A 9,316-nucleotide genomic window follows, 5' to 3' on the forward strand; every position below is an offset into this window, starting at 1 on the left:
CCCACAACCTTTGAATTGCTCCAGCTATTTATCTAGAAGTCCAATGCGCTACCCACTGCTACACAGAGCCCAGGTGATGAAACTGGTTCCTTGGCCAACCTTCCTATAAAATAACAGTAGTGCTGCTAATATTTGGGGCAAATAATGAATTTACTACGCATATGTAAATCCCAGTGGTCTGATGATTATCTGCAAGTCTAAGCACACACCAAAGCTCTGCATACTGTTAGTCATAGTCTGACGCGAATAAAAAAAGAGTTGATTTACTCATTGTAGCAGTTACTGATTAAAGATTACCCAAGGAAAAGGCACCGCAGGGATTCGAAACTAGGATCTCCTGTTTACTAGACAGGCGCTATAACCAACTAAGCCACGGCGCCCTACCTGACTGGATTTCGATATCAACACAATAAAGCTTCAGGCAAACTCAAAAACATTCTCTTGCATACAAACTTCACACAGACAACAAAAACAACTTCCCTGATTAGGAACCTCTGCATTTTCCAGAAACAAATAACATCAACTCTGAAAGCTTGTCTCAATTGCTTAAACCTATCATATACATGTACAGAGTACTAGACCTTGTAATGCAGAATGTACACACAAAACTTAGCATCTTTTGTGTACCCTTCAGGTTCCATTTAAACATCTTTTAATGGATCAGCAAACATCATTCTGATTCAGAAAAGGCTAAAATCCAACATTTCAAACTGCTTCATCTCACTTTTCACAAATACATGCAGAATCTTCTGAAGCACAAATATGTTCCAATACCCCAACATCAAACAGAATATTTCTGAAAGTTTGAAATTGCTATTAATTAGGTAAAAAGAATAGAGAAAATCTTGCAAATAAAAGTACAAAAAGGTAGTAGACAGAGCTATAAAGAAGAGGAAACACTCTCAACTCTGGTGGGACTCAAACACACAACCTTTGAATTGCTTCAGCTATTTATCTAGAAGTCCAATGCGCGACCCACTGCTACACAGAGCCCAGGTGAAGAAACTGGTTCCTTGGCCAACCTTCCTATAAAATAACAGTAGTGCTGCTAATATTTGAGGCAAATAATGAATTTACTATGCATATGTAAATCCCAGTGGTCTGATGATTATCTCTAAGTCTAAGCACACACCAAAGCTCTGCATACTGTTAGTCATAGTCTGATGCCAATAAAAAAAGGTTTGATTTACTCATTGTAGCAGTTACTGATTAAAGATTACCCAAGGAAAAGGTACCGCTGGGATTTGAACAAAGGATCTCCTGTTTACTAGACAGGCGCTATAACCAACTAAGCGACGGCACCCTACCTGACTGTTTTCTATATCAACACAATATAGCTTCAGGCAAACTCAAAAACATTCTCTTGCATACAAACTTCACACAGACAGCAAAAACAACTTCCCTGATTAGGAACCTCTGCATTTTCCAGAAACAAATAACATCAACTCTGAAAGCTTGTCTCAATTGCTTAAACCTATCATATACATGTACAGAGTACTAGACCTTGTCACGCAGAATGTACACACAAAACTTAGCATCTTTTGTTTACCCTTCAGGTTCCGTTTAAACATCTTTTAATGGATCAGCAAACATCATTCTGATTCAGAAAAGGCTAAAATGCAACATTTCAAACTGCTTCATCTCACTTTTCACAAATACATGCAGAATCTTCTGCAGCACAAATATGTTCCAATACCCCAACATCAAACAGAATATTTCTGAAAGTTTGAAATTGCTATTAATTAGGTAAAAAGACTAGAGAAAATCTTGCAAATAAAAGTACAAAAAGGTAGTAGACAGAGCTATAAAGAAGAGGAAACACTCTCGACTCTGGTGGAACTCGAACCCACAACCGTTGAATTGCTCCAGCCATTTATCTAGAAGTCCAATGCGCTATCCATTGCGCTACAGAGCCCAGGTGAAGAAACTGGTTCCTTGGCCAACCTTCCTATAAAATAACAGTAGTGCTGCTAATATTTGAGGCAAATAATAAATTTACTATCCATATGTAAATCCCAGTGGTCTGATGATTACCTGCAAGTCTAAGCACACACCAAAGCTCTGCATACTGTTAGTCATAGACTGACGCCAATAAAAAAAGGGTTGATTTACTCATTGTAGCAGTTACTGATTAAAGATCACCCAAGGAAAAGGCACCGCTGGGATTCGAACCCAGGATCTCCTGTTTACTAGACAGGCGCTATAAACAACTAATCCAGAGCGCCCTACATCACAGGTCTTTTATATCAATACAATATAGCTTCAGGCAAACTCAAAAACATTCTCTTGCATACAAACTTCACACAGACAGCAAAAACAACTTCCCTGATTAGGAACCTCTGAATTTTCCAAAAACAAAAAACATCAACTCTGAAAGCTTGTCTCGATTGCTTAAACCTATCATATACATGTACAGAGGACCAGACCTTGTCACACAGAATGTACACACAAAACGTAGCATCTTTTGTTTACCCTTCAGGTTCCGTTTAAACATCTTTTAATGGATCAGCAAACATCATTCTGATTCAGAAAAGGCTAAAATCCAACATTTCAAACTGCTTCATCTCACTTTTCACAAATACATGCAGAATCTTCTGCAGCACAAATATGTTCCAATACCCCAACATCAAACAGAATATTTCTGAAAGTTTGAAATTGCTATTACTTAGGTAAAAAGACTAGAGAAAATCTTGCAAATAAAAGTACAAAAAGGTAGTAGACAGAGCTATAAAGAAGAGGAAACACTCTTGACTCTGGTGGGACTCGAACCCACAACCTTTGAATTGCTCCAGCTATTTATCTAGAAGTCCAATGCGCTATCCATTGCGCTACAGAGCCCAGGTGAAGAAACTGGTTCCTTGGCCAACCTTCCTATAAAATAACAGTAGTGCTGCTAATATTTGAGGCAAATAATGAATTTACTATGCATATGTAAATCCCAGTGGTCTGATGATTATCTGCAAGTCTAAGCACACACCAAAGCTCTGCATACTGTTAGTCATAGTCTGACGCCAATAAAAAAAGGGTTGATTTACTCATTGTAGCAGTTACCGATTAAAGATTACCCAAGGAAAAGGCACCGCTGGGATTTGACCCCAGGATCTCCTGTTTACTAGACAGGCGCTATAACCAACTAAGCCACGGAGCCCTACCTGACAGGTTTTCAATATCAACAAAATATAGCTTCAGGCAAACTCAAAAACATTCTCTTGCATGCAAACTTCACACAGACAGCAAAAACAACTTCCCTGATTAGGAACCTCTGCATTTTCCAGAAACAAATAATATCAACTCTGAAAGCTTGTCTCAATTGCTTAAACCTATCATATACATGTACAGAGTACTAGACCTTGTCACGCAGAATGTACACACAAAACTTAGCATCTTTTGTTTACCCTTCAGGTTCCGTTTAAACATCTTTTAATGGATCAGCAAACATCATTCTGATTCAGAAAATGCTAAAATCCTACATTTCAAACTGCTTCATCTCACTTTTCACAAATACATGCAGAATCTTCTGCAGCACAAATATGTTCCAATACCCCAACATCAAACAGAATATTTCTGAAAGTTTGAAATTGCTATTAATTAGGTAAAAAGACTAGAGAAAATCTTGCAAATAAAAGTACAAAAAGGTAGTAGACAGAGCTATAAAGAAGAGGAAACACTCTCGACTCTGGTTGAACTTGAACCCACAACCTTTGAATTGCTACAGCTATTTATCTAGAAGTCCAATGCTCTATCCATTGCGCTACAGAGCCCAGGTGAAGAAACTGGTTCCTTGGCCAACCTTCCTATAAAATAACAGTAGTGCTGCTAATATTTGAGGCAAATAATAAATTTACTATGCATATGTAAATCCCAGTGGTCTGATGATTACCTGCAAGTCTAAGAACACACTAAAGCTCTGCATACTGTTAGTCATAGTCTGACGCCAATAAAAAAAGGTTTGATTTACTCATTGTAGCAGTTACTGATTAAAGATTACCCAAGGAAAAGGCACCGCTGGGATTTGAACAAAGGATCTCCTGTTTACTAGACAGGCGCTATAACCAACTAAGCGACGGCACCCTACCTGACTGGTTTTCTATATCAACACAATATAGCTTCAGGCAAACTCAAAAACATTCTCTTGCATACAAACTTCACACAGACAGCAAAAACAACTTCCCTGATTAGGAACCTCTGCATTTTCCAGAAACAAATAACATCAACTCTGAAAGCTTGTCTCAATTGCTTAAACCTATCATATACATGTACAGAGTACTAGACCTTGTCACGCAGAATGTACACACAAAACTTAGCATCTTTTGTTTACCCTTCAGGTTCCGTTTAAACATCGTTTAATGGATCAGCAAACATCATTCTGATTCAGAAAAGGCTAAAATCCAACATTTCAAACTGCTTCATCTCACTTTTCACAAATACATGCAGAATCTTCTGCAGCACAAATATGTTCCAATACCCCAACATCAAACAGAATATTTCTGAAAGTTTGAAATTGCTATTAATTAGGTAAAAAGACTAGAGAAAATCTTGCAAATAAAAGTACAAAAAGGTAGTAGACAGAGCTATAAAGAAGAGGAAACACTCTCGACTCTGGTGGAACTCGAACCCACAACCTTTGAATTGCTCCAGCTATTTATCTAGAAGTCCAATGCTCTATCCATTGCGCTACAGAGCCCAGGTGAAGAAATTGGTTCCTTGGCCAACCTTCCTATAAAATAACAGTAGTGCTGCTAATATTTGAGGCAAATAATAAATTTACTATGCATATGTAAATCCCAGTGGTCTGATGATTACCTGCAAGTCTAAGAACACACTAAAGCTCTGCATACTGTTAGTCATAGTCTGACGCCAATAAAAAAAGGTTTGATTTACTCATTGTAGCAGTTACTGATTAAAGATTACCCAAGGAAAAGGCACCGCTGGGATTTGAACAAAGGATCTCCTGTTTACTAGACAGGCGCTATAACCAACTAAGCGACGGCACCCTACCTGACTGGTTTTCTATATCAACACAATATAGCTTCAGGCAAACTCAAAAACATTCTCTTGCATACAAACTTCACACAGACAGCAAAAACAACTTCCCTGATTAGGAACCTCTGCATTTTCCAGAAACAAATAACATCAACTCTGAAAGCTTGTCACAATTGCTTAAACCTATCATATACATGTACAGAGTACTAGACCTTGTCACGCAGAATGTACACACAAAACTTAGCATCTTTTGTTTACCCTTCAGGTTCCGTTTAAACATCGTTTAATGGATCAGCAAACATCATTCTGATTCAGAAAAGGCTAAAATCCAACATTTCAAACTGCTTCATCTCACTTTTCACAAATACATGCAGAATCTTCTGCAGCACAAATATGTTCCAATACCCCAACATCAAACAGAATATTTCTGAAAGTTTGAAATTGCTATTAATTAGGTAAAAAGACTAGAGAAAATCTTGCAAATAAAAGTACAAAAAGGTAGTAGACAGAGCTATAAAGAAGAGGAAACACTCTTGATTCTGGTGGGACTCGAACCCACAACCTTTGAATTGCTCCAGCAATTTATCTAGAAGTCCAATGCGCTATCCATTGCGCCACAGAGCCCAGGTGAAGGAGCTGGTTCCTTGGCCAACCTTCCTATAAAATAACAGTAGTGCTGCTAATATTTGAGGCAAATAATGAATTTACAATGCATATGTAAATCCCAGTGGTCTGATGATTATCTGCAAATCTAAGCACATACCAAAGCTTTGCATACTGTTAGTCATAGTCTGACGGCAATAAAAAAAGGGTTGATTTACTGATTGTAGCAGTTACTGATTAAAGATTACCCAAGGAAAAGGCACCGCTGGGATTCCAACCGATGATCTTCTGTTTACTAGACAGGCGCTATAACCAACTAAGCCACGGCGCCTGACGGATTATTTGTGTGTAAGAATGCATTATGTACTCATAAACATGTTTAGATGTGTATTCTGCTATAATGACCATGCCTGAGACAGTCAGCATTTCTGTACTCAAGATTAGTGTAATGCCCTTGGGGGGCTAGGCAGAGCCCACTTGGGGTGAATTAGAGGTAAACTGATTGGAAAAACCCAATCGTGAGATATTATGATAAAAAAATATGCGTGGGGGTAGCCACAGCTAGATAAGGACAGTATATAAGGCCCAAGAGGAGCCCCACTTTTTAGACTGCTTTGGGAGAGTGCTGGCTGTCTCAGGCTAACGCATTACATGTAGTGCCTTAGTCTTGACTTATTTTATATACTTTATACAGAAATAAAGGTTGCGCTCTGCCTTTCTATTGACTACGGAGCTGGATTCTTTTATGCACCATTTCTAAATGCTTATTAGCTGATTGGGGGATTTATAGAGAAAAAGAGCCGACATTTTGGTGGCCCGTTGGTTGGCTTCGCTCTACGCGCCTTGCGTCCTGTTTGACTGACGCCGCACCTGTGCCTGGCCTGTTCCTGTCCTCCTGTCCTTCAGCGCGCCCGTTTCAACTTTAAGGTAAGCCGATCTTTGTATTCAAAAATCTGCTTAAGGGGGGATAGGGCCTGGCTGTCCACAGGCCTCAGTGGTGTTCAGCTTCCAGTATATCTGGCTCCGAGTCAATGAGAAATGCTGATAACTGTTATTAGAAAACCAAATAAAAAGTAAATAACTTCTAGAAAACCACAGAAAAAGGAGTAACATTCAGAAAAACAAATAAAAAAGTGATGATAAAATGGCATAGAGAAAAGCCAGGAGAGAGAAAAAAGGGTTAAGGGAATAACCCTCAGAGATAAAGCCATTAAAGAAAAAGGCCTAGAGAAAAAAGGAAACAGTGCACAAGTAATAGTGGTACCAAAGTATATGTTACACGGGTTTGTCTTGTTTTATTCTGCTAAGTGCTTGCTATTCTTGAAGTTTCGTGTTTAAAATGTCTAATGAAGTTTAAAAGATAATGGGAGGCACAGGCAATGGTATTATTATCTCTCATACTGTGGTCTCTATTGATATAAGACCTTTGAGGACATTTGTCCGTGTTGTTATTAAGATCCTAACATGTATTAGGAGAGGGAATAAAGTGACAGAGCATACCTTGAAGTGTACTGGATATAGGTAATTAGAGATATACGGAACTAGAGCTGACCTTGCGGGCCCACAGGCCTAGGCCTGCAAGAGTAGTGTGTATCCTATATCAATTGATAGTTGAAAAGCCTTAGAAGGTGTGTTGATGGATATATGGTAAAGTGTGTTGATGGTTAATGAACACCAATGAACACCAAGAATCAACTGCAACCCAGTGCCCACTGCAAGTGACCACGTGGACCGAGGCTGACATGGAGATGGAAATGCCAGGTATGGTCAAGTTCAAAGTCAAAGATCAACCAGATTCCACAAGCACACCTGCAGTCCCTGAGAGTCACTATAAGACTCCAACCCCATGTCCATCCAGAGAAGAGGTGAGGCAGCCCGAGAGGGGGGCTGAGAGACCCACAGCAGTTTCTCCAAGTCCACCCAAGCTGACACTACACAGCCTGTGCACAAGAGATGACTCACTAAAGAATGACACCCCAGCAATAACTCTGAATGCACCTGATGACGAATGGCTGTATAACAATGGAGGTTCTCATCAAAAGCCTTCAATGCAGAGCACACCTCATGAACAAGAAGACACAGCAAGTGGCTGGATGACCAAATTAATGCAAGACAACACTGACATCATGATCCCTCGACGAGTGCATGGTGAACTGATGATTGAGTCAGAGCAGCATGCAAGACACAGACGTGAGGATGAACAAACACATTTCAACACATTGATGAGGGAGACAGAAGAACTGGCAAAACAGACTGAAGCAGAACTGAAGCTCCTGCAAAAACAAAAAGACCAGATCCAGAGACCACATAAAACCAGCTCACTACCCCGAGACATGAGAAGAGAAAGACAAGAGATGAACTACCAAGAAGAACAACAGAGTGACACGGCTGAAAGCTTATCAGAAGATGAAGAAGTAAGAAAACTAATAGATGACACCTATGTACCAAGACGATCAAGACGTATCAAGGACAAGAAGGGCAAGAAAGACAAAGCTTTCCTATATCCCATTCTTTACAAGGGATCTGAACAAACCTATGTCCCATGGTCCTTCCTAGATCTTAAAGGCCTGATTGACCAACTACCCAGCATGCATGATGGAGGCCAAAAGTGGATCACAGCCTTTGAAGAACGCACTACAGGTCATAAACTGGCTGTAGGAGACCTGAAGGCAATTCTCTCCTAAACCATAGGGAAAGCAAAGATGGAAGAAATCTTCACATTGGCAAGAGAACCAGACCTGGTAAAAAGAAATTACTATGATGAAACCTCAGCTGACAGGTACAGAAACCTTATCTGGAATGCCATCAGAAAAGAATACCCATCCAACATGGACCCAGGACAACTGAAAGCCATGGAACTGAAACCTGACACATGCATAAACGAACACATCAGTAACTTTCAGAGAAAATGGCTGGAAGAAACAGGAACTGCCTGGAATCACAATCAGACCAATCGCAAATTTTTCCAGATGATGCTGAAAAAGAGCCTTCCCCAAGAAGTACAAGAAGCCCTAGAAGGCGTCGTGGGATTAAGCAGCATGCCGTGGCAAACCTTTAAAGATCATGTGGTTCACCATGTGGAAAGACACAGAAAAAAGAAGGAACAAGACAAAGAAAGCCTGGAGAAGTTGACTGCCCTATTACAAAAAGCGCAATTGACTGAATTAAAGAAAAAAGAAAAACCAAAGAAAGAAGACAAAGCTGACCCAGCCTATCAAGCTGCAGTGCTAACCCAACCAGCCATGATTCAACCCAATCCAGTTCCAGTAGCTAGCACCACGCAGACTGTAGTGGCTACTCAACAGCCTCAAATAGTGACTACATCCCAGCCTCAAGTAATTTCACCAGCTGTGACAATGCCAAACCAGCAACTGATGACAACACCAAACCAGCAAATAAACATACCTCCAAATATTAGCACACCTTTCATGGCCCCCATCAACTTCTATGTTGGTGGAGCGAACCGGGGTCACAGAGGAAGAGGAAGAGGTCGAGGAGGCAGAGGAGCAAGAGGAGGTAGGCCACCCTACTATGCACCAATGACAGGTGGTGGACCTGAAGCTGCTGAACACCCAGTACAACAACCTCTTCAAACCGCTGCTCCATACTCAACTGCCCCACCAAGACAATCCCAGGTTGAATGCTGGACATGTGGACAACCAGGTCACATAAGCCATGTCTGCCCAAACGGGGCAGTGCCAACTCAAGATTGGTATTGACGAGGCCTAGA

General features: G+C 40.4%; 2 non-coding genes across 2 annotated transcripts; both read right to left on the minus strand.

Annotated features, from left to right (window-relative positions):
- Positions 1-2,748: 2,748 nt before the first annotated feature.
- trnar-ucu (transfer RNA arginine (anticodon UCU)) lies at positions 2,749-2,838 on the minus strand. Its single transcript is given in 2 exon segments — positions 2,749-2,784; positions 2,802-2,838. It is a non-coding gene; the product is annotated as a tRNA-Arg (tRNA).
- Positions 2,839-5,517: 2,679 nt separating this feature from the next.
- On the minus strand, positions 5,518-5,607 carry trnar-ucu (transfer RNA arginine (anticodon UCU)). The gene is given in 2 exon segments: positions 5,518-5,553; positions 5,571-5,607. It is a non-coding gene; the product is annotated as a tRNA-Arg (tRNA).
- Between the last annotated feature and the right edge of the window lie 3,709 nt (positions 5,608-9,316).

This window comes from Salminus brasiliensis, chromosome 4 (genome assembly GCF_030463535.1).
Source record: "Salminus brasiliensis chromosome 4, fSalBra1.hap2, whole genome shotgun sequence".
Taxonomy (NCBI): domain Eukaryota; kingdom Metazoa; phylum Chordata; class Actinopteri; order Characiformes; family Bryconidae; genus Salminus; species Salminus brasiliensis.